Source organism: Accipiter gentilis, unplaced genomic scaffold (genome assembly GCF_929443795.1).
Source record: "Accipiter gentilis unplaced genomic scaffold, bAccGen1.1, whole genome shotgun sequence".
NCBI lineage: Eukaryota > Metazoa > Chordata > Aves > Accipitriformes > Accipitridae > Astur > Astur gentilis.
Genome location: NW_026060952.1, coordinates 938,602 through 962,346, shown reverse-complemented (window position 1 = coordinate 962,346; position 23,745 = coordinate 938,602).

Genomic DNA, 23,745 nt, shown 5'->3' with positions numbered 1-23,745 from the left:
GGGCACCTGACCCAAACTGGCCAACAGGGTATTCCATACCATGCGACATCCCATCTAGTATAGGAACTGGGGAGTGGGGGGGGGGAATCGCTGCTCGGGGACTAGCTGGGTGTGAATGGTGGGTGGTGAGCGATTGCACTGCGCATCATTTGTACATTCCGATCCTTTTATTATTGCTGTTGTCATTTTATTAGTATTATCATTATTAGTTTCTTCCTTTCTGTTCTATTAAACCGTGCTTATCTCAACCCACGAGTTTTACTTCTTTTTCCAGATTTTTTCCCCCATCCCACTGGGTGGGGGGGGAGTGAGTGAGCGGCTGCGTGGTGCTTAGTTGCTGGCTGGGGTTAAACCATGATAGAGACAGAGTCACAGCAGCACAGAATGGATGCTGAAAGAGACCTCTAGAGATCATCCAGCCCACCTCGGCTGCTCGAGCAGGGCCAGCTGCAGCAGGCTGTGAGTCTGCTTCTCGAAGGTTCTATTGGCTGCGTTGCTCCCAGGTTGTGGAGCTCATATGGCAAATGGGCAATGAAGAGGGATGAAGTTTCCAGACACTTTCTGGCCGGTGCAGTGATTTTTTCTACTCTTAAAAACTCAGTTGGGCTCAGCACAGCAAGGAGCCACAGCAAGGTCTTCAGTGCCTGCACTGGAAACTCTGCGTATACTCCGGCCAGGGAGCACCGCAGACACCCTTCCCTCCACGGGCCCCCAGTTTCCAAGAGAGCCCATGCCTCCAGCGGGTCCCAAGCGCCCTACCCAGGCAGGAGCACGGCACAGACCAGTGCGTTTAAAGCTTCTCCCGGAGGAGCCCGTGCAGCCCGAGTCGTTGAAGAGGGCGGTAGCTGGGAGCCTTGTGGAGGATGTCCTGAGGAGGTGTGTGGCTCCAGGGCCACAGAGCCCCCAGGCAGCTCCCCCAGGCAGAGAATAAAGAGTTTGCTCCCAAGGGCTTGCTTGTGCCTACATTTATTGATGCCAGGCCATACTGTGTCTGGGTGTTTTCCCTGCAAAGTTTTCCCTCGTCTTCCTCCCTCCTACAGCCTCGGTCAGGCCAAGACCCAGTTCTACAGGGAATCTTAAGTAGGGACGAGAAAAGGAGTCAATGTTTCTGCCTTGTTTAGAAAGCTTTGTGGCTGGGCTATTGGGGGGGGCTGGTCCAGCTCTGTAAAGCTGTACTCATGCCTTCTGTGAGTCCCATAGGTGGGCGCTGTTGAAGGCTGCGCCTTGTTCTGTGCGTTTATTCTCTCGTCCCCTCACGACCTCCTGATGGGCCTTGGGGTTCCTACCCAGGCCCGTTGGTGGTCCTGTGTCGCGGTAGAGACGGACACGACAAGTAACAGATCATGCAAAATGGCTCCTTTATTGTTCTAACACACCTTTTTATCCCCTACTTCAGAGTATGTGTTAGTAGATGATTGGTTTAGTTAGTAACGGTTCGTCTTATCGCTATCTTGTTTTTGTACCGCTCTTCTCGGATCTTCCCAGACTTTCAAGGATACACTACAAGCTGCTCAAGGTCGCGCTGTTCTCGAACTGTCAGGCATTTTGTAGACCCGTTGCATCCCCTGACAGTCCTGTCTGTGTCGCAACAAGGGACTGGCCTTCAAAATGAGGCTTTGGGCCCTAAGAGAAGGGTTTGGAGCATAAAAATGAGGGTTTGGAAACTCAGGATGTGGCTTGGACCCTGAAAACGACTGGCTGGATCCTAAAAATGAGGCTTTGGAGACTGAAAATGGGAGTTCGGCAACTAAAAAAGTGGCCTTGCGCTCTAAAAAGGAGACTTTGCCAACTGCAAGGGAGCCCATGGACCCTCAAAATGGGGGTTTGGAGCCTGAAATGGGGCTCTGGAAGCCAAAACTAAGACTTTGGGAAGGGAAAACGAGGCTTTCTGCCCTGTAAGTGTAACTTTGGAGCCTAAAAGCGTGGCTTTGTGCCTTAAAGCTGAGGGTTTAAACCCTCCAAGTGAAACTGTGGGCCCTAAAGAACAGCTATGGGTCATAAAAGGCCAAATGGTTTGGACCAGAACAATGAGGAGTTTGGCCCTCCAGATGAGGCTTTGGGCACTAAAAATGGTGGGGGAGATGCTACATGTGACCCTTTGGGCTCTGCAAAGGAGGGGAACCTATTGGTGTCGATAGGGCCCCAAGACATGAGGCTTTGGTCCCGAAGAGAGGGCTTGGGTCACTCCAGGGGAGGCCCTCAGCTGTTAAAAGAGGCCTTTGGACCCTCCGATGGAGGGTTTGGGCCCTAAGAGTGGGGCTTTGGAAATGAAACTGAGGCTTTGAACCCTGCATTAGGTTTTGTGCCTTCAAGGGATGCTTCAGTACCAAAAACGAGGGCTTTGCGCCCTAGAAATGGGTCTTTGGAAGCTCCAAATGAGGGGTTGTGCGTTAAACAAGAGATGCCTTGCACCCCAGATGAGGAGCTTGGCCTCTAAAATGAGGCTTTGGGCCCTCCAATTGAATATTTGGACCCTCAAAATGAGGCCTTGGGCTCTCCCTAGTTGCAGACTGGATCCTAAAAATGAGCCTATGGTCCCTGGAAAGGAGGCTCTCTTCCCTGAAGAGGAGGCTTTGGAAGGTAAAGAATGAGGCTTGGGGCTCTAACGGTGGGGTTTGTGCTGTAAAAGGAAGGCTTGGGCCTTACAAATGGGTATTTGGGCCCCTGCAATGAGGCTTCAGGACCCTAAAAATGAAGGGGTGGATTGTGGAAACGATTCTTTGGACCCCGAAAATGAGGCATTGGGCCCTAAAACTGAGGTTCGGAGCCTCAAAATTTGAGTTTAGAAACAAGGTTGCGGAGCCTGAAATGGGGCTCTGGAGTTTATAAATAAAGCTTTGGACCATCAAAATGAGGATTTGTTCACAAAAAAGAAGGGTTGGGACGCGAAAAGGAGTATTTGGACAGTCAAAACAAGGCTTTGGGACAGAAAAATGTGTACTTGGGCCTTATAAACGAAGCTGTGTACTCTAAAAAGTGGCCTTCAGTCCTAAAGCGTTCAGTCTTCTATTGGGATGCTCCCTGTGGGACAGGAGGACAATTGCTTTGAGCTGCCTCTATTTCAGGAAGGATTACCTACATTTGCCTCCCATCTGAAATACTGCTTAGTGCAACTTGTTGGGTTGTTTGTTTTTTTTAAAATTGGGGAAGTGTGTGTGAACAGCTGAGTGCTAGTATACAGTGAATTACCTTCCCCTGCTGAGAGTAAATGGGTTTAGGAATAAAAATACCCGTTTTGTATTACAAAAATTGGTTCCCTTGAAGATGCAAGTGCTAACTGATGGACTCCTGGCTGACAAAATCTCTTCCCAGCTTGCTTAAACATTAAACAGCCTTCACAGTGGCGTTCAGATGATCTCGTGTGATTTCTTGCAATTAATCATGGTTGTCTGAAGCGTACCACTAAAGCATAGTAATGTGTTTTGGTTGTTAAAAAGTAGGAGGAGAAGTTCATGGAGACATCTTCTGTGTCGGGTTTCAATGAGTTCAAGCTATTGTTGTGTCCGGTTGAGAGTTTCTGATGTTATTTTTCCCTCTTTCGGAGGGAGGTGAACATGCCCATCTCGCCCTCCAGGAGCAAGGATGCCATCTCAAGCCCATGCCACCCTCAAAGCTTGCGTCCTGGAGTTGAGCGTGGAGGGGCATCACCCCACGAAGGTTTGGTGTGTTGTAGCAGTCGGTGCTGTGGGGTCTGGTGGGTGGGTGGCAGTGGGGTGGAAGCAGCTGTTGGGGGTTCCGTCATTTGCATAGCCCAGCCCCCCCCGCATGCTTCAGAATGTTGGGGTCCCTGTGGCAGTTTTTGAATGGTCCCTCCCAGTTGGGTCAACGGACCCAGCGCAGCCAGAAGATCCCGTTGGAGCTCCTCTCTCTGGCATAAATCCCTCGGCGTTTGGGCTTGAGAAGAGGTAAAGTTGGAATCTGCAGATCTCCTTAGGTGACCTTCAGGAGCTGTGGGCTGTGGGTGGGGACTGGCTCTCTGTCTCTGGTCCAGCGACTGGTGTCATTGCTCATAGGAAGAGCTTTACCAGGCGACTCTGCCGTTTCCCTTCTTCTGGGGGTTACGGGAGCCGTTTTGGAGGTGAGGGAGATGTGAATTCCCGGTCTTGAGCCAACCTGGATGGAGCAGAGGTGGACTGTGATTTGTCTGACCTCAACAGTGTATCTGTAACGCAGTTGCAATCGTCTCTGCCTGCACAACTGGCATGAGGTCCTGTTTTATTTTAAAGGAGACGTAGTGAATAAAATCAGTGAATCTAATGGGCGGTCTTTCTGACCAAATATATAAATGTTTATTTAGGATAAGATAAACGGTCCCTTGAAGCACTGGTTACACGGACTTAACTCTGTGTTGCCTAAAAATGGGACCAAGTTTGGCTCGGCCGTGGGCGTCTACATTAGAGACATCCACGTTTAGTCAGATGAATCACACCCCAGTCTCCTGTGTTCCTCATCAGGTCTCTGGCAACTCTGCTGTTAGCCCTTACTGAAGCCAAGTACAGTCTCTCATTGATTGATAGATTGATTTTAACAGAAAGGAAAGTCAGTCTTAGACATTTGGTTGCGGAAGAAAGTTTGTGTTTGAAGATCGTGCTTGGATCTTTGAGTAGGTCTAATTAGATGCCTTTTCCTCTTTGCTTCATCCCTGATAAGCTTAGGCACTCTCTGTTTGTCCTGTTTCGGAGGACCACTGCCCAAGGCGCGTAGCATTGCACAGGGAGATGCTGCATCTCATTTTGCACTGTGAGTCTTGTTAAGTCATCAGGAATGAAGTACTTTTAGGAGATAAGCTAACTAAATTGCACTCAAGTGAAAAAAGTGCTCTATAACTCCCGAGAAATAATACTGGATTATAATGAAAATAGAAGTATTTTGAGCAAAAGATGCTTAAAAAGTTAGGTAAAAATGAAGAGCACGGTGCAATTTTTTTAGTTTGGGTTTTTATACATTTTTGATTTAAAGTTTGAATGTAAACAAATCTGGTTGAATTGATGTGGAAAAGATGTTCAAATTGACAAGTATTTCTTTCAAACAAGAATAAGCAAAGTAGCAGCTAGAGAGAGTGTTTTGGCTTTAAAGTGTTTTGTATTTGTGAACCCAAATCTCCAGGCTGCTGGGCAGGGTGAGACCTGTGCCAGCCAATTCATCTTTTAGCTCCAAGTGCCTTTTGATAGAGATGCAGGTCTCCTGGGGATTGTGGGGACGTGCTCCTGCATCTGGAAAAGATGGCTGAGTTCCTGGTGTAAGAAGGGCACTGGGGTTTAGAGGTCAGAGCTGAGGCAGGTATGGAAGATGGCAATAGCTGTGATCATTAGTGCAAAAAAATTATTTTTGTATATTCAAGCAGGTTTTTTTCTCTCCTCTGCTAATCCAGCGTGGAATATGAGCCAATAAAGAGAAACCGACGCTGTACACGCTGGACACACTTAAGTATTTGTTTTAAAATAGGTGTGAGGTCAAGCTAGAACGTGCTTTGCAATTGGTGTATTTACTGCAGCAAATTTTCTGCTCTTCCTGGCCGTCTTCTGTGGTTTTCAGCCTGCTTCACCTCCACAGAAAGAGATACCGTGCGTATGAAAGAGCCCGTTATGCGTCTTCCCTTAGGAGATATTTTTTTGTGCTCTGCTCTTGAGTTACGATCTGAATTATTTATGCCAACATTTCAAATAGCTTTTGGATTCCCTGGTTAAAGTATTCTGAACCTACCCCAGCTACATGTTACAATGCACAAGTCCCATGAACCATCAGTTTTTATTTCATGTCATTTGTCATGAAGTAACACACATTGCAGCCAGAATGCTGTGTTGCTGTTCCATGCTTTTTTTTACAGTAGTTTTCCAGCTGTATTCCTCGTCCCCATGATAAAGAGTGTTGCCAGTATTTCTTTTTATCTTAGAATACACATGGTAAGGATGGTTGCTGGATGTCTCATCCTTTTTCAGGCTGTGAAGGCATGCTCTGACAAGGCCTTTTCCCAGACCCAGGTATTCAGGGATGCAAGGTGTGCCTATCCCCATCAGCTCTGTGAAGGATGTAAGAGAGATTGTGCGCCTGAAGGTTGAATGATGCTTCTGTGTTAGAAGCTGAATTTCCACAAGCAAAAAACAGCTTCCCCGACTCTTTAAGCTGTGTGTCCTTTTAATGCTGCAAAAATGTAAATAATGATCCTTGCGTACATCTTTCTCAATTAAATGTACAGTGGATGTCTTCTCGTTCAGCTAGTCTGGAGCTTAAAAAGCAGCTTAAAAATACTGGACAGGGTAATTTTTGGTGGACATGGCCAGAGCCTGCTTGGAAGAAAATTGGATTGGTTACACCAGTCTTTATGTGAGGCCCAAAGAGAGCCTAAGGTTTTGAGTGCCCTAGAATGCTCTTTTCAAGTAGGTTAACAGGCACATATACACCCTGTAATGACGTAAGGACTCCCCAGAACATCTTCAGGACAGCTATATTTTATGCAAGCCCCTGTTTTCATGCAACCTCAGCTAGCGTTGTGCTGCTCTTTGCAGGGTCGGGTGAGCGGTGTTGTCTTTGGCTGTGTGGGCTTAAATGTGTTTCTAATGTGCGTGTCAAATAATTGCCTGTTAAACAGACTGCCAGTGTGGCTGAAGCCAGTGCTTCCGAAGAAGGTGAAATAAAAGCTTTGAAGATAGGGTCCTGCTGCGAATACGACCCAGTCAAGTAAGTGTTGATTGTGTCCCATCTGATCTTTGCAGATCGTGGAAAAATTGCAGAGATGTTTGTTTTAACGAGAGAGACACATGCCTACCTCTTTGGTTTTCTCCCCCAAACCATTTAGTTACCTGAAGAAACCCTTGGGTCCGCTCCGCCATCATCTACTTGGTTTCACTGCGGAAAACGTGGCCACTACATAAAGAACTGCCCGACAAATGGGGTAAGATTGTGGGGGACTTGTGGTGTTACTTAGTTTTTAATTGTTTTGCCTTGGCAGTTACGTAACAAATACATGAATCCTCATATTAAGAATTGTTTCTGTTGGGGTGAAATGCAGAGGTTGTATGGCAATGTTGCAAAGGCCTTCAAAATTCCAGGGGAAGCTGGAATTAGAAGTGTGAAATTTTCTTTTTCCTAGGTCGTAGACATTCAATATATCCATAGGTCTTTCTGGGTGAACACTCGTGCATGTTTTTATATCTTTCAGTATTAGTGGAAATGTTTCTGTTTTCCACTCTTCTTAATGGCAGTTCACAGTTTTTATTATTTTGTGCAAAACCAAGACATTTCTCTCTGCCCCATCTATTGAATATTTGCGTGTTTTAATTGCACTAAGTCCCTGGCTGAGTATTGATGCCATTTAACCGTAGTCACTGAAAGCTCATTTTGCTTCTGTTTTATGTTTCAAAGGCTTCTTGCCAAGTCTAACAGATGGCTGTTGGACTGAGATTTCCTCCCCCTCTGACTTTTCTGAAATCCCATGTGTGAAACAGGCTGAAGTTTTCCTGTTGCTATACAGTGAGAAAATACTGCCGTGTGCTGACAGGAGTGGCTCTTTTAAAATGACCGTGGTAGCACTTCTGGTTTTCCGTCCTGGATCTCCTTTTGTAGAAGCTGTAACATCGACTTCTTGCTTTTATAAAATGTAATTGCTCGGAGACTAACGTTATGCTGAGCCTGCAATTTACATGTATCCTCTGGCAAAGGAGAGGTGGGATTCATTTCACCTGCTTTCTAGCTGTGAAAAGGTTAATTTTCTAGTCTGAGCTTCTTTCTTAGTTGCTCCAATGAATGGGAGAGTTCTGCAGAAGGAAGATTGTTCCTCCCTCCCTCTTCTAGTGTTGTGGCTATAGAAAAGTAGTTTAAACTAAGCGCCTACCTTTTAGGAGGCTCATGTGGAGCGAGAAGAATTCCATCTCTTCTCTTGCTTTGAGAAAATGCAGAGCTTGGAAAAGTTTTCCTCTACCCATCTTTAACTCGTTTCTTTTTCCTTCCCCACCCCTCCTCCAGGGAAGCTTATGCTAGAGGAAGGATGGAGAAGCCTCCCTTTTTACCAGAGGAGCCGTCTTCTTCTTCCTCCTCCTCCTCCTCCTCCTCTTCCTCCACCTCAGATGCTCCCGTTCCAGATGAGTTGTCATGTCTCATCTGTCAGGACATAATGACTGATGCAGCTGTTATTCCCTGCTGTGGCAACAGTTATTGTGACAAATGTAAGTGTTACGCCCGTGTTTGTTAATTCTAAACATCACATCTGATTTTCTGAAAGCAGAAAGAGGAGGGAACAAAATTACTTTGCTACCAGTTCTATTTTATGCTGAAGTATACCCTGGACGGGAAAGGGCTCTTCTGGTATCAAGGGCGAAAAAAGCCAGGAAGCCTTTTCCCCTTTTTAGGTATCTAGTTAAGTCTTCTTTACAAGCGGAAGGACGAGTATGAGGAGAGTGGCTAACTGTGCAGGGGATTACAGTATTAGACACTGAATGCTTTTAGTTGGTCCACAGCCCTTTGTCTCATACAAAATTATATAGCCGACTCTGGTGACTTACAGTGGTCTGCAACAAACGGATAGTTAGGCATTTAATCCACATTCTTCTCCACGGGAGAGTTGGTTAAAACCTTCAGAACTCGAACCTCCTAATGGTTTTTTGAACCTATTAATGAGGTTTTTTTGAAACATGTTTTGTTCATTAACCTTGAGGTTGGGGACTTCTCGCTGTACTAGATAGTGGGGAAAAAGACTAGCTGCAACATCAAGACACAGCCTATGCTACATCTGCAGATGTTCCAATGGTGAAATACAAAACTGTATAGTTATTTGCTGCATACTAGAAATTTTTTACACTATTGAACATTTATAGCTTCATGCTCTCAGTTCAAGACTATATTCACCTATTAATCATAGACATGTCTTTATGATTGGTGAGAACCCCCAAAACTTCCTTAGTTTGGCTAAATACTGTTTTGATTATTCTAATTCTATGCAGGTATTAGAACAGCATTACTGGAATCTGAGGAACATATATGCCCAACGTGTCAGGAGACAGATGTTTCACCTGATGCTTTAATTCCCAACAAGTGCATACGCCAGGTAACATGACGACTTTTACATAAAGTGCTTGTAAGAAAAGGCTCTTTGTAAAAAGCGGAAAGGGAAGAAAATATTAATTTACATCTCCTTAAGCAAGGCGTAATTGAATAAGGCTAAATTGACTTTTCAAATGCACTGTTTGCTGCTGTCACAGAAGCTTACGACTCTTTAGAGATGATCTGGCAAATTCGGGTCCTGCTCTTACTGAACACGATTGCCTCGCTTTCACATTTGGCGTTAACGCTGAAGTACTTGAAATACAGGTCCTCTGAGCTACCAGTCATTAGTATCAGTGTTCAATGTGACGTGTTCATACATCTGTATGTTGGTTTCTTTGAGGATTGATGGCATTTATGGAATACACGAGTAATTTTCCTCTGTGAAGGCTTCTGTTCGTATATCTGCTGAAGTTTCATCGTAGCTTCTTGTAAATGCTTTTCTGCCTCTAGGCTGTGAACAACTTCAAAAATGGAACTAGCTACACAAAAAAGCTCCATCAGCAGATTCAGCAGCAGCAGCAGCAGCAGCAGCAGCAGCCGCCACCGCCTCCACCAGCACCCAAGACTGTTAGACCTCCCGCTGTTCTGGTGAGTGCCGCTGAACCATCTACATCTTCCTCTCTGTCAGTCAGCAGTTTGTTGGAAGAGAAGGTAAGCTTTATTTCAACATATGCAGTGATTCTTATATTGTAGTAGAGCTTCTTTTCCAACTGTCTGCGTTTATTCACAAGGGCTGTCGGCTTCCTGTGCGAAGACAAGCAGCATTAGCAAGTCGTCTGGGCCCCCAAGGACAGTCAATACCCACCACTGGTAAGGAACTGTAACTTTAGAATTCCTTTCAAAACATTATCTTCAGATAAACTGCATGGGATTTTTTGCTTTTTCCTCTCTCCACTCCAAAAGGTCATCCGGGGAGAGGCAGTACAATTGGCTCAGCAGGTGGCAGACCAGGCTGGGAACTGTAAGTATTATATAGAAATTCAATGTATTACTACTTGTAAGCTGTTAAACGAGGCCGTAGCACTTGACTTCTGCAACGGCTGATTCATAGTGAAGTACGTATGCACAGATAGTTGTGGAGAATACAAGTGGTCGTTAATTTTTCAATGGCCTAATTTGAACTGGCTTTAACAAAGGGGATCTGTGCTTGCAGTGAAATTATTTAAAATAAACCTCCAGTACCTGATTGAGAAGAGGACTCTGACAAAGGAAGTCTTTTTGAGGAAACCAGAATTACCTATCAAAATTGAATACAGTTAAAGGATCAAGTGGAAAGGCACCCTTTTGGTTCCTGGCTGAACAGGACTGTAGAAATTGATTTCCCAGTAGGAGTCAGCCTCCACATTCTTTTTTTCTAACAACTTAGTTGATGCTGATTGAGCAAATTCTTGGAAAAGTCAACACTGCTCTGTTATGACCATTTTGAATGTCTTCAATGTAGTCAGCCCAAATAGCCAAGCTGCTTTCTCTCAGTTGGCGAGAGAGGAGTCTGTTTTATCTGTGACTGCAGGGTCAGGTCAGTCCTTCCTTTTAGTATATATGTGTTCTAGATAGGTAGATTGTAAGGGTGCCCTGTGTTTATAAAATCTTAAGATAAATCAAAACAAACCCCAGGATCCATCCCACAGATTGTCTAAAATCTCCAATCGAGTAAGCAGGAGAATAACAAGTCGGGGACAAGAGCAGGCCAAATACATCATGGTGAGGCAACGACGTAGGAAGCGTACGTGGAAGAAGATGAAAGAAGTTTGGGAGAAGATGAGTTACTATCTGTGCAGTACTTTGCAGATCAGAAGTGTGAAGAAGTGTGGGCACATGCGAGATGGGAGTCTCTTTTAAGCCTGGGCAGCCTCCATCCACAGTCGCAAAGCTGAGTCTGAGGAGAGCAGACTGAGGGAAGTGTTGGGGGTGAGGATGTGGAAGGCAAGTAGGAGGGTCAAGAAATGAGTGTAGTCTCAAATGAACAGAGAGCAGGGAGAAAAAGGCTTCAGTTGAGAACAAGAAGTGCTTGCCACCACACTCCCGCTTCATTGGCTTTCCTTCTGTATTTGTTATGAAAATGGTATCATAAGAAGGAAAATACTCATTAGGAATATTTTGACTTATGAAGTGGAAGTTGACATACCCGTAAAGAAGACAAGGCAAATTAGGTCAGGGCCTAGTTACACTTGAAAGTAAACAGCCATTCTGACTGGGGAGGGTAGTTCATAGGACTACAGTCCTAATACCACCCCCCTACCCCCGCCAGCTTTTTGGAAAACGCCTAGAAAAAAAAGTTTGAAAAATGAGCTCATAGAGAAGGGGGGTAGGGGAGCCCACTAGGTGACTAAAAGCTACGTCTGTAGTTGGACAAAGCTACTCTGTGAGAGAGAAATCCATCTTCCCTCAGTGGCAGAGTAAAGGCAACAATTAGAAATCAGGAGTTGTAATAAGCTATCTTTTTAAAATCAAGTGTTGAGGCTGTCCTTTGAGCATTTCCTCATCCCATTCCAGCCAAAGTGGGTCAGATACCTTAATTAGTTCTAAGCGTCTCTTGACTAACGCAGCTAAGATTTGAAGCCGTCCATTTGTGAAGTAGGAAAATAGCCGGTTTGAATAATGCCATCATTAATCCCTGTAGCCTTAGGGTCTGGATATGGACTCTTTGACAAGCATGATGAGTTGTAGAGACCTTTTTAATGGGTGTCCCCCTTTTGCTACTAGTGTTTCTGTAGAGACCCTTGATCCATTAAGTACAGTTCTTACCTCCGGTGCCCCTCCTTTCTCTCTCCTGGTTTCAGCTGGTAATGCTCTGCCTGACTGGGCAGTGAGCTAGCGAAAGCAGATTTGAGCACTTTCTACAAGCAGAGCTTAACTTGTGCTGCTCTGCGTGCTGATGTACATCTCTTGGATTTAGATTAAACCAGATGTATGTAGAGCTAAGCCTCTGAGCTATAAAAGTGGAACGCTGTGTTAAGAGCACAAGGCTCTGCTAGCAACATTAGCTGCAGATTGGTTGATGTTTTCCTTCATCCTCTTCCATAGACAAAACCAAGGTAATGCTGCATTTACTGCAACAACTCTGTTTAACAGACCACTTTGTCCCTGCTCTGCAATCAACTCTTAATGTCCTTTCAGAATCAGTAGAAGCACAGCCAATACATTGAACTAAAAGAAGCCAGTGTTAAATTGTCTTGTTTAATGTGATCGGGAAGCTGATGGGAATAACCTTAAGTCAAAAGTGCTGTGAAACTGAAATGGGTCCAAAAAAACTTGTGCTGTACATAGTGTCGCCCTTAGTGGATTTCAAACCTTTTCATTTCCTGGCGATCAGTTCCAACTGTCTAGCGCAATGCAAATAAGCTGTCTTCAGATAGCAGCAACTTGGATCTTTTCTTATATCCACAAGTGTTTTTTAAAGAAGTTGCTTCTAAGTTAGGTCAAGTTATCTAAAAACCATAAGCAGGATCTTTCTTCCCTCATTTATATTAATGCTGGGCAAAAGGGCAGAAGCTGATTTGGAAACCTGTAAGTGGAAGGGTGTTTTGCAGTAAGGTGGTGGTTGTTGTTTTGTTGGGTTTTGTTTTTCTCTTTTGTGGAGTCTTCGGTATTTTATTTTCTCCCCCAGTACTCCTAGGCTGCAGAACCAGCCTCCAAGGCACTATGGAATGACTTCTGCAATTAGCTTGGCTCCTCCTACGGATAGAGATTCCATTCATACTCAGAAGCTGCTTGAAGCGATGAAAGCATTGGGGGTATTTGAAGAGGAGGAAGAACTGAATCACAGGTATAACAAGACTGTAAAATTTGTTAATGTCCTGGGGTTTTTTTAGGGCAAACTTAACATGAGTTTTCTTTACAGGCTGGTTGTTCTTGGCAGACTGAATAACTTGGTCAAAGAATGGATTTCAGAACTTGGTGAGAGCCAGGTAAGGTTTTTTGATAGGTTCTTATCAAAACAGCTGAAGCCTTTTTGTTTCTTTCAAAGGTGATACTACTAGGATTTATGCTAAAGTTCAACATTTAACTTCCTTCTTAAGTATCAAGGAGATCTGTAGTAAAAGCCATTGAAATAATGTATAAAAGATCCTTTAGATGAAGACCTTCAAGTCCTTGGGGCACTGAATAAGTTTGTGAAGTGGCTCTGTCAGTTGACTTGTAGCGGTTAACAAAGCTGAAACAAGACATTGTGGGGGGAGACAGATGGTAACAGGGCAGTAAACTTGCCCCAGACAGCCTACAGCACTCAATCTAGTTTGAAATTATTACTCTAGACTTGCCTTTGGTATGGCTCTTAGATGGTGTTCATTTATGTGGGTCTGCTGCAGGGAAGACTGATAATAGGTCTTTGTTTAAACTGATGAAGCGACTGCTACAGTACTCACCTTTTTGGTTGTTGTTGTTGTTGTTTGTGAGTTGCCAGCACTCCCTTCAGAAAAACAGAATCAGTCTATTAGACTAACAGCTCAGTATGGGAGGGAGAAGACATTGTTTATGGAGGCTGCTGTAGTCTTTCTAAGTAACTTCTATGCTAGTTAAACTTGCACGTAGGTCAATGTGTATCTTCTGTTCTCCAGAAAACTCTTTCTCTTCTACCCACAGAATCTTCCCCCTTCAGTAGTAGCAAATGTTGGTGGCAAAATATTTACGTTTGGTTCTTACAGGCTTGGAGTACACACTAAAGGTAAACTTTTGGTGTCTGGTCATAGTTATAATGTTTGAAAGTGTCTTCCAACAGTAACAGAACAAATGGCATCTCTTTGCAGGTGCTGACATAGACGTGGCTTGTGTTGCTCCTAGACATGTAGAAAGATCGGATTTCTTTCAGTCGTTCTTTGAAAAACTGAAACGTCAGGAGGAAATAAAAAACCTAAGAGTAAGCAAGCTCTCTCCTTGATAGATTGTGCAACTCCGACAATAAGAATATTCCTGTTAAAGACTCCTATTGGTAGTGATTGTCTTACAAACCAAAATTAAAAAGGGCCTTGTTTCTGAGCCCCTTCTAAAATGCTGTCTACGCAGCATGAAAGCGTGGAAGTCAAGCTTTTGGTTCCCTTCCCCAGTGACTGTATGTCCGATCCGAATCTCTGTGTCACTTCTCCCCTACCCATGGTTTGGGAATGAGTGGGCTATAGTATCAAAAAGCAAGGTTGTGCCTAGGAGCCTTGCTTTCATCCTAGCTGTAGTAAGGGGCTTGGCAAGAAAGTAACTGCATGCAGGTAGAGGAAGGGGCAGCCTGAGAGCTAAGGGAGTTGAATGTGATGTGGAAAGGTTTCTGTCAGTACCTTTGCCATGGTGTTCCTTGGGTGTACTTTAGGACCTCGAATTCATTCTTCTCTGGTCCTGTTCTTCTCTGGCTACTCAGCCCGAGACTTTGTAGAAGAGACGCACAGTCAGCTTTGCATAAAGTCAATAGGAGCTGTGCTGTGAATGTACAAAACTGCCTTGTAAAATGACCCTCCGGTGCATATGCTGTGTACTTTGCATATAGAACCGAACTCCTGAGAAGTGTTTCTCTCAGGCTGGTCTTCCTTGTGCAGACATTTTGAAAGACTTCACGTGCATAGCTAATGAGCCTTTGTTTAGATGACCGAAGACAGGGTCAGTGGGCTGTGGCACAGTTCTGATGAGTGGGCTACAAAATTGAAAACTGTCCCATAAGGTAGCTGATAGCATCTCAGGCATGGTAGAAAAGAAAAATACAGGAGGCTAGTGCACGCTGTCAAACGCGGACAGAATGTTCTCGATTTCTCTGGATGTTAACCAGGAGTAAGATAGCTACAGAAATCTCTTGCTTTTCTTCCTCACCACCAAGGTAAGTACCTTACAACCTCTGATACTGATGGCTCATTGTGCACTGTTTGTTCATTACAATACGTGATCAGCCTCCGGATCTCTTGGCTAAATAACTTGTTAAAGCTAGTATTATACCGTCTTAGTGCTATACCGCTTGCAGCTTATGAACAATTCTTCTGGTTTGGAAGCAACTCAGTCTTTATACTGAGTAGTTAGCAGTGTAAATTCTGCATTTGATCGTAGTTCAGGAGAAACATTAAAGTAGCAAACCATGTTTTCTTACACAGTTATCCTCTCCTTTCCAGGCAGTTGAAGACGCATATGTACCAGTTGTCAAGTTTGAGTTTGATGGCGTTGAGGTAAGCATTTTTTGGGTTTTTTTAAGTGAGTAAATTTTTTCTTGCTTTGGAATAGGATAACTTTTCCAGGGAGCTGTGACTGTGCTATTTTGGACCGCAAAGTATCCCAGGAGAAGACATTGCAGTAGAATGGGAGTTTATAGGAAAATAAGCCCCTAGGGAGCCTAGCAGGCATGGGAGCATCAGGGACATCTTTTTCTAGGCCTGTGCTGTAGACCAGGGTAGCCTGCTTGAATAGCATTTATCCCTAGGATCATGCAGAGTGGGAGCAGAGGCGGTGTCCTTGCTCAGTCTTCTTAGCTCTGCCAAGCTAGGTATCTACAGAGGGATGTGTACAGTGTAATTCACTGTACGAATCGTGTGAGCAGACTAAATGTTTTGCTGCACATCCAAAATGAAGTGGTCATGGGACAAACAATCTGGAAAATGGAAAGTGAAAGTACTCATTTGACTCCCGCCTGGGTCTGTCAGCTGCAGGAATCCAGCTATCTTGAATACATCCTATACAATGAATCAAGACCTGCCTGCTGTAGTCCCTAAAGCAAGTTACTGCTTGGTATCACTATCACAAAGAGATTTATTCAGTGACCTTTTTGTGGCCTTCATCTGGTACAGACTTTCACAGGATAATCTTCTTGCCTCAGACTGTACTAAAAAGCAGATACTTCAGGATCAAAAGGGCTTACTGCATAAAGGAAATGCTCTCTCCTTTGCTGAAGTATAGTTGAGGTGACTGAACTTAAGTCTTAATTCTGTGAATAATTTTAAGTTCCCTTTTAATTGAAACTCTAAGTCTAGAGTAATCTTTTCCAACTTAAAATGCCCTCTTCCTTTCCCTAGCTTAAAAAGAAAGGGGTGATGCAGTGAAGGCTTTGTAAATAAAATTGGGAACTTCTAGAAATTGTATTGAATCTTCTGGCAAGTAAATCTCTTGGGAGATGTATCTATAGTCACATAATTCTAAATACAGATGTTAACCACTCTTTTTAGACTTGAGTAACTGTCCCCCACCAGTGTGCTCTTTGCAAACTGCGGGGCATTCTAACGGTTGGCACTATTTCCCTCTTAAGATTGATCTCGTGTTTGCAAGACTGTCTGTGCCAATTGTTGCTGATAATCTTGATCTCAGAGACAACTCGTGTCTCAGAAGCCTGGATATAAGATGTATACGGAGCTTAAATGGTAAGCATATTTGCACATCTTTAACAAGAAAATGTTACTAAAGTTGGTATGGAATGCACGTTACACACCCCAAGTTTCTGTACAGGATGCAGAAACTGATCCCCTGTATACTTGAGATCTGAGGAGGTGGCGAGTGAGCTTAAATTCAGCTGTTTCAAGTTGTGTGTTTAGATAGACCTGTGTTTCATGTTTCTTCGATTGGGGGGTGTGTGGTGTTCCAGTTTGCTACAGAAACTGCTTCAGGTGAATAGGTAGAGCACTTGATAGAGAAGATTGTGTGGTAGTTCATTAAAAAAAAAGGATATTTAAAATACCTGAAGCCGAAGTTGCTCACTGTTTAACGCTGACTGGTTTAATTGTTCCTGGCTGTCGAAAGAAACCTAGCTTTCGGAATCCTGTCGAAGGGCCTTATTGACAATTGTTGGCTGTAGTCTAAAGTATGAAAAAGCTGTTGAGGGTACCAGTTACCTGAGGTGATACGGAATGTGTAACCTCTAATTTGTTATGTTATGTGCCTGTAAGTTTATGTGTAACCTCTGATTTTTAAGGTAATACAAAGCAAGTAATGCAAACTTGTTTTCATAGACTTGCAGGAGAAACTGTAAGCTATTGATCCAGTACAGCACAGAACTGACTCGTACCTGTTACCAGGAAGTGCTGTACTTCAACTGTTTTTTCTTACAGGCTGCAGAGTTACTGACGAAATCCTGCACCTAGTGCCAAATAAAGAGAACTTCCGGCTCACGCTCCGTGCAATTAAACTGTGGGCAAAACGTGAGTAATGTGATTGTTTGTGATCTTTAAACTTTCCAGAGGCACCTCGTGCTGAAAAAACAATGGCACTAGAAGTCCTTCATCTTTGGATAGCTGTTTAAATATCAGGTTTTAGTTCAAAACCTGTGTTTTAGTTTAGATTCAAGGGCTGTCTGTGGGGTAGATTCTGTGGTTTTTTTTAATGGGGCTGGAGTGGGGAGATGAGGGGAGTGCCTACAAGACAAGGTGCTGCATTGCTTACCAGGAACCTGACTAGAAAGGATAAAAAGTGCCCAGTGAAGTATAAAAGCTTGATAGATAAGGAATAAGAAAATACCGTTTGCGCATGTGACTAGAGCAAGTGCTAGAAGAATGGCAGAACCTTCTTCTCAAGGGAAGTTGGAGCGAAGCAGTAGCTGTAGCAGTGCAGGCAAATTTCAGAGTAGCGGTATTTTGGGAAGTGGTGTGGTAACGATTCTTTTTCGCATCGCTGTAAGGACCAACAGTTTTGGCCTCGTTGCACTGCAAAAATAACTGACTTGGAGGCTGAAGGGTGATAGGTATTCTATAGATTGTGAAGGTGGTGCTGTAAATTTGAAGGACTGTACTTGGGCTTGGGAAGACTACAGGGCAACGACAATGTCTGCATTGTAGGACGTGGCATTTACTCCAACGTGCTGGGATTTCTTGGTGGGGTTTCCTGTGCTGTGCTAGTAGCGAGAACGTGTCAACTCTATCCAAACGCTTTGGCTTCTACTCTGGTGAACAAGTTCTTCTTGGTTTTTTCAGAATGGTAAGAGCTATTGATGACTATTTTGATTTGCGTAAAGCAGTAACACTTTCTGAGGTGGTTCTTTATATAAGATTTAGACCAACACCATTCAGTCCTACCCTGAATTACATGGCAGAGTCAGTGCCTGGCTTTTCTTGTTTAGGGAGTGGCCAAGACCTGTATTGCTGAAACAACAGGAAGAGAGCAATCTTAACTTAGCGGTATGGGACCCCAGGGTATGTAGACATGGAATTTGGAAGCCTTGAACCTTTCTTCTAAGCTAAGCTGCTGGTGCTGAGCACAATTGTTTTAACATCACAGGTGAACCCATCAGACCGATACCACGTAATGCCTATCATCACCCCAGCCTATCCGCAGCAGAACTCTACATACAACGTATCTACATCAACGCGAGCGGTAATGGTGGAGGAGTTCAGACGTGGTAAAGTTCTTTCCATGCTTATTAACTGCTTAAAAGGTGTCATTCTTGCAATATGAAACCACATTACCTGACCTGGTTATATTCCGTGCGGTGTTGTGCCCTTTTAGGCAGAAGAGTTCTCTGGGAAGTCTACCTGTTGCAGGCAACAAGGGAGCAGTTTTACAATGAACTGTTGTAGTAGGCGTGTATTGTGTCAAGGGAATTCCTGCTTTTTGATCTGTCAATTACTGTTCAAAACCTTTCTCTTGTAAAGTTTCTATCACGCTCTGCTAGTCTTAAAAACAAAATGGTAGTAAGGTTTTCAACCTTAATTGTAGGTCTTGCAGTTACGAATGAGATTCTCCAAGGAAAATCAGGCTGGTCAAAGCTCTTTGAACCACTGGACTTTTTTCAGAAATACAAGTATGTATGAAATCTGTTACCTGAACTTGAAATGATTGCCGTACTGGTTAGCATAGTGACTTTTAGCTTGCAGTCGAAATACAAGATGGCATTGATATGTTTGTTTTTCAGAAGCTGGAGGTAGTCATAGGAATTTTGGTAAGGATAAGTATAGGGAAGATAGAAAAACTGTTTGTGTTTTGCCACTGACACTGTTTTTATTAACAAAAATACCAGCTCTGATACTTAGAATGCAGCAGAACACGATTCTGAAGGATGTAATCAGTTTTTCTTCAGTTAATACTGTGCTGCCTGCAGGATATAATGTGTCTTGTCTGGAAGTCATTTTCTATACATTTAAGGCAGTTTTGGTTTCATTTGAAGGAATATCAAGTCCTGAGCTAGAATGTTACTTTTTCTTTTCTTCTAGACATTATATTGTGCTGACTGCTAGTGCCTCTACTAAAGAGCATCACTTAGAGTGGTAAGTCTTGCTTTGAGTGTGGGTTCAATACATCACTGACGCTCAATTCAGTGTTGCGCTTCATTTGGTTAATACAGTTCACAAAACTAAAGTATTTGACTGTGCAGCTCGGCATGGAATACAGTAGGGAGGTAAGTAGACAGTTCCTCAGCAAAACTAAAAGCTTTCTTGTGAAGGGCAGTTAGCGTAAGTTATCTTGCTGTTTAAGAAGTTAAGCTAAAGACCTAAGTCATGATGAGAAGGAACAAAGAGGGTTAGCGTGCGTATGCTCTGTGCCATCTGGAGAAGCAGACTCCTTAGGAGTCTAAGGAGACTACTTACCCAAGGCTACTTCAGTTAGGAAGATGTTCCTTGTTGCAGAGACTGAAGTAAATGGGGATTACTTGATGTCATCAGATGTGTAGTGGACACTGGAGAGCTTGATCTTTTACTGACTTATAGAGCAGTGGTCTCCAAACTTTTGTGCACTCCTGTGAGCAAAACAAACAAACAAAAAAGTAATTTTTGAACACATAGTTGCGGTCTATGTCTACTTCTTTACAAGTTACGTACACATTACTGAAGTTCTAATCTTTTCTTCCCGGACCCAGTGGATTGTCTTGTGCACCCCCTGGGGTACATCCCCCTCCGACACTTTGAAGACGACTGTTGTAGAGCCTTAGAAGGCTTGGTTTCATAGCTTTTTTACTGGATGCAATATTTGATTTAGGACTAGATTGCACTCAATGCTAAGTTGCTCTGGTAATGTAGTCCGCCTGTTCCAGAGCCTACTTTTCTCCAGTGAAGTGAAACAAGGCTGTTTAATCGGGGTGAAACCTGACCGTCTGCACAGAGTACCTGAATGCTGATAAATAGTGTTTACTACGTTTTAATCTAGTAGTGTGCTCAGGCATCTTGTGTTTAGTGCTGGAAATGATCATCTCGGCATGCTTGGTAGTGGATAGGTAAATTGCAGGAGTGCTGATCTACTTTGTGAAAGGTAATGTGAGAACCCCTTCAACTGTGGTTAGAGAAAATGACTGCTGCTGACGTGGTATTTGTCACTGTCTCAAGGCAGACATGCCAGTAATAACTTGTTGAACCTGTGTGAATGGGGTGACTAACTGTGAGTCTTGAAATAAGGGGAAACGGTGAGGAATTAAGGTACTGTAATGTGTGTGGTGTTCTTTTTCTGAAGAAACGAGTGCTTTGCCTGCCTTGCTCAAGTAAGCAAGGAAAATAGCTGTGTGTACCAGACCCCTGTTCTGAGGGCACCTTGGTTATACTTCAGGGTTCGGCTTGCGGTCTAAGGCAAATGATTGAATTCTTGAGCTACCTCTGAAAGACACCTTATTTCCTGTTTAAAAACAGCTCTAGTAGGTAGTACCTCTTACCTGAACTTGTTAATTTGTTCACTTAAAAATCGTGTCAGCTACAGCTTGATGTCAGTCGCAGTTAGGTATACAACAAGGAGTTCTGGGCAGAGGGCTTAGAGCCAAATAGTTTTTAATGTGAGATGTTTTAAGTGGAGAAGGCTTATTGTATCTCACAATAAAGATGAGGAAAGTTCTGGCTGCAGTAAAAGCTGACGTTTTTGCAGTGACAGAAATGGCAGCAAACGGGGCTTAGTTTTGCATCTGGGAAAATGAAAAGCAGAAGACAAACTTGCTTCCGTTTGCTATAAGAACAAGTTTAGTTCACCAACTCTTGAATGGATTTGGGAATAGATGGCACATCTCTGTTGTTCATCAACATAAGATACTTGTGAAGAACGTACAGAGTTCTGACTGCTTTCAAGGGTAGCAGTGTTTTAGGTAGAAGGGTAAAATGCCAGTACTTCATTTAAAAGAATAGCCTTGGTGGTCATGATACATTTCTTGGGTAAGTCTCTGATGAGACTGTGTTGACTGGATCGTTTGTTTATTAAAGGAACGATATTTTTCAGTTTGGCTGGAAGAGGGTAAACTCTTTTCACAGATCAGTCTGCAAGAAGAATAGCATCTTTACTCAGGTGTAATGGAAGAGTTGTGCTTGAGCCTTTTCTAAACGGTTGTTCTCCTTGATCTTTGGGGTAAAAAGGAGCTTTGCTGCACTTCAAAATGCAGCCAGAGGTGCTGGGAATCTGCTTCTTGTTGACATTTTCATCATAGGTTATATGTTGAAGTGTTGTGTCTGACCTGTTAAGAGTACAAGTTAAACTTACTTACTGCCTCTGTCTTTGGAAACTTTGAAGCTCCAATGTCCCTGAAAACATCTCCAACTCCAGTGTGTGTGATATAAATATCTAGTATCTGCTGAGCTGAATGAAACTTACTACTTACTTACTGACTGGTTAGCATTTTTGGTATTAGCATTGTATTATAAGAAGGCAGATAACTACTGTGCTGGATACAGTCAAAAATGAGTAAATGTCTCTTGTTCTTATCAGGATTGGCCTTGTGGAATCTAAAATTCGTGTGCTGGTTGGAAACTTGGAGAGGAATGAATTTATATCTATTGCACATGTAAAGCCACAGTCTTTCCCTGGCAGCCGAGAACTTTGTAAACAGTGAGTTTCATTACTTTTCTGAACTAGAGTTTGGCCCATGTATTGTACCTCGTTTATATTCCTTCACCTCAGCTTACCTGTGAGAGATGTTCAGTTACGTAGCTACTGTTTTGTAGGTAGGAGGTCTGGCGGGCAAGGTTCTGAGCATGTAGGATCTTTTTAAAGAAGGGAGAACTTGAGGAAGGAGTTCTCGGAGAACTTGAGTATGGGCTGACTCCAATCTTTAGCTGCTGCGTACAACTAAACTGTTTTGCTTAATCCCTTCTTGAGAGTAGATGCTAGCACCCAAATAACTGGCATCTGTGCATAAATGATAGATTTGTGACTCTGTCTTTTTAGGAGTGGATATGTGTCAATGTGGTTTCTTGGAATCGTGTTTAGGAAAGTGGAGAATGCAGAAAGTGTTAACGTTGATTTAACGTGCGCTATACAGTCATTCAAGGATACAGGTAAGCCTCTGTTTTGCTCTAGTCTCGTAGGGTTTCAATTTTTAATTCTAGTGCAAGTTGCTTCACAAAGTGAATTGTGCTTCCTTCTGGTATTAGCTATTAGCTATTTCTGTAGAGCGTGACACGTAGAAGATTAGCCTTAGAAACATACTATTTTGACACTTTGGCAATGTAAGTCCACCTTGAAACAGAAGTGTGTACTACAGCCCTATGTACCATATCCCATATGTGAAATAACAGTTCTGCAGATCATAGTGAACGATCAGAAAGGAACTGCGATTCCTGAAGTGGACAGTCAGATGTGAAGCCAGGAGAGAGATGCCCGTTTACTGGGTGTAGCTACACTTGTCAAAAGCAGTTGTCAGTTACTGAACTTTGGAAGTGGGAATTAACTGTATCAGGCTCTAAAAGAAGTTGTGAATGCCTGCTGACAGTATTGTTTCCAAAATAACAGTTTCTGTACGATACCATCCCAGAACTTTGAAAGGCAGTGAGTGGTCACATTGTAATGACATGCAGTCTTGCACGTCAAGCTCCGTGTTCATCTTCCTTTATTCCTTTTGATAGATGCAGAAATAAAGTCATATCGCAAGCGTTGTTAGATAATGCTAGAATAAAGGGGCTTGGGGGGGAGCAGTCATTTGAAAGTACAGGTCTTTGGTTCCAAAGTCTGTTTACTTCTTCCCAAGCTGACTGCTCTTGTGCCTTTCAGAAGTGCACGTGTGCTGTGAGGCTTATGCCTTGCTATCATAACGACAAACTAAGGAAATCGGGTTACTCTTCGGGAGTGACGAGTGTGTTTGGACAAAAAGTTCTAAGCAGTGGACTCCTTTAAACTCTTCATCAGTGCAAACAAACATTTCTCCATGGTACCAGCATGAGCTGTGTGTTGTGTTGCTCAGACAACATGAGTAAATGCAGTAAAAGCGGACCTTCTTTTTAGCTCATGCTTTGGGATATGAGACAAGCACAGAAAAAAGGCATCAAAACGCTTGTCTGAGTTTCAGGCCAGGTGGGGTGACTTCCTCAGACTTGCACTGTTACCCGAACCGATGCTTGTCTTGTACGTTACATCCAGTGGCACTGTGTTTGAATGTTGTGGCAAATGTAAATCATGTCAACAACTTTGACAAATACCCAATGCAAACATTCCCACTGAGCTACAACACTAAATTTCCTGTTAGTTTACAGCCAGGCTAAACACCTCAATGTGCTAAAGGAAGGTATGAAGATTGAGGCAGCTCATGTGAAGAGAAAGCACCTCCACCATTTTTTGCCTGCAGAAACCTTACCGAAAAGAAAGAAGGTATATTAAAAATTGGGCTCTTCTGGCAATATTTTTTTTTTCCTTTAATAATTACTTGAAGACTTCATTATTTTGATGTTGTTGTTTCAGCAAAGCATGCCAGGTACTAGTCAAAATGCTGGTGGGCTTCAGCGCAAAAGGACTTCTTCAGATGGAAGCTGTTTGGACAGTTCCAGAGACACGGGCTCCAGAACACCGGAAAATTCCTCTTCATCACATAAGATTGCTAAAGTGGACACCTCTCCAGCCGAGAGAGAAAGGTTAGCACCATAACCT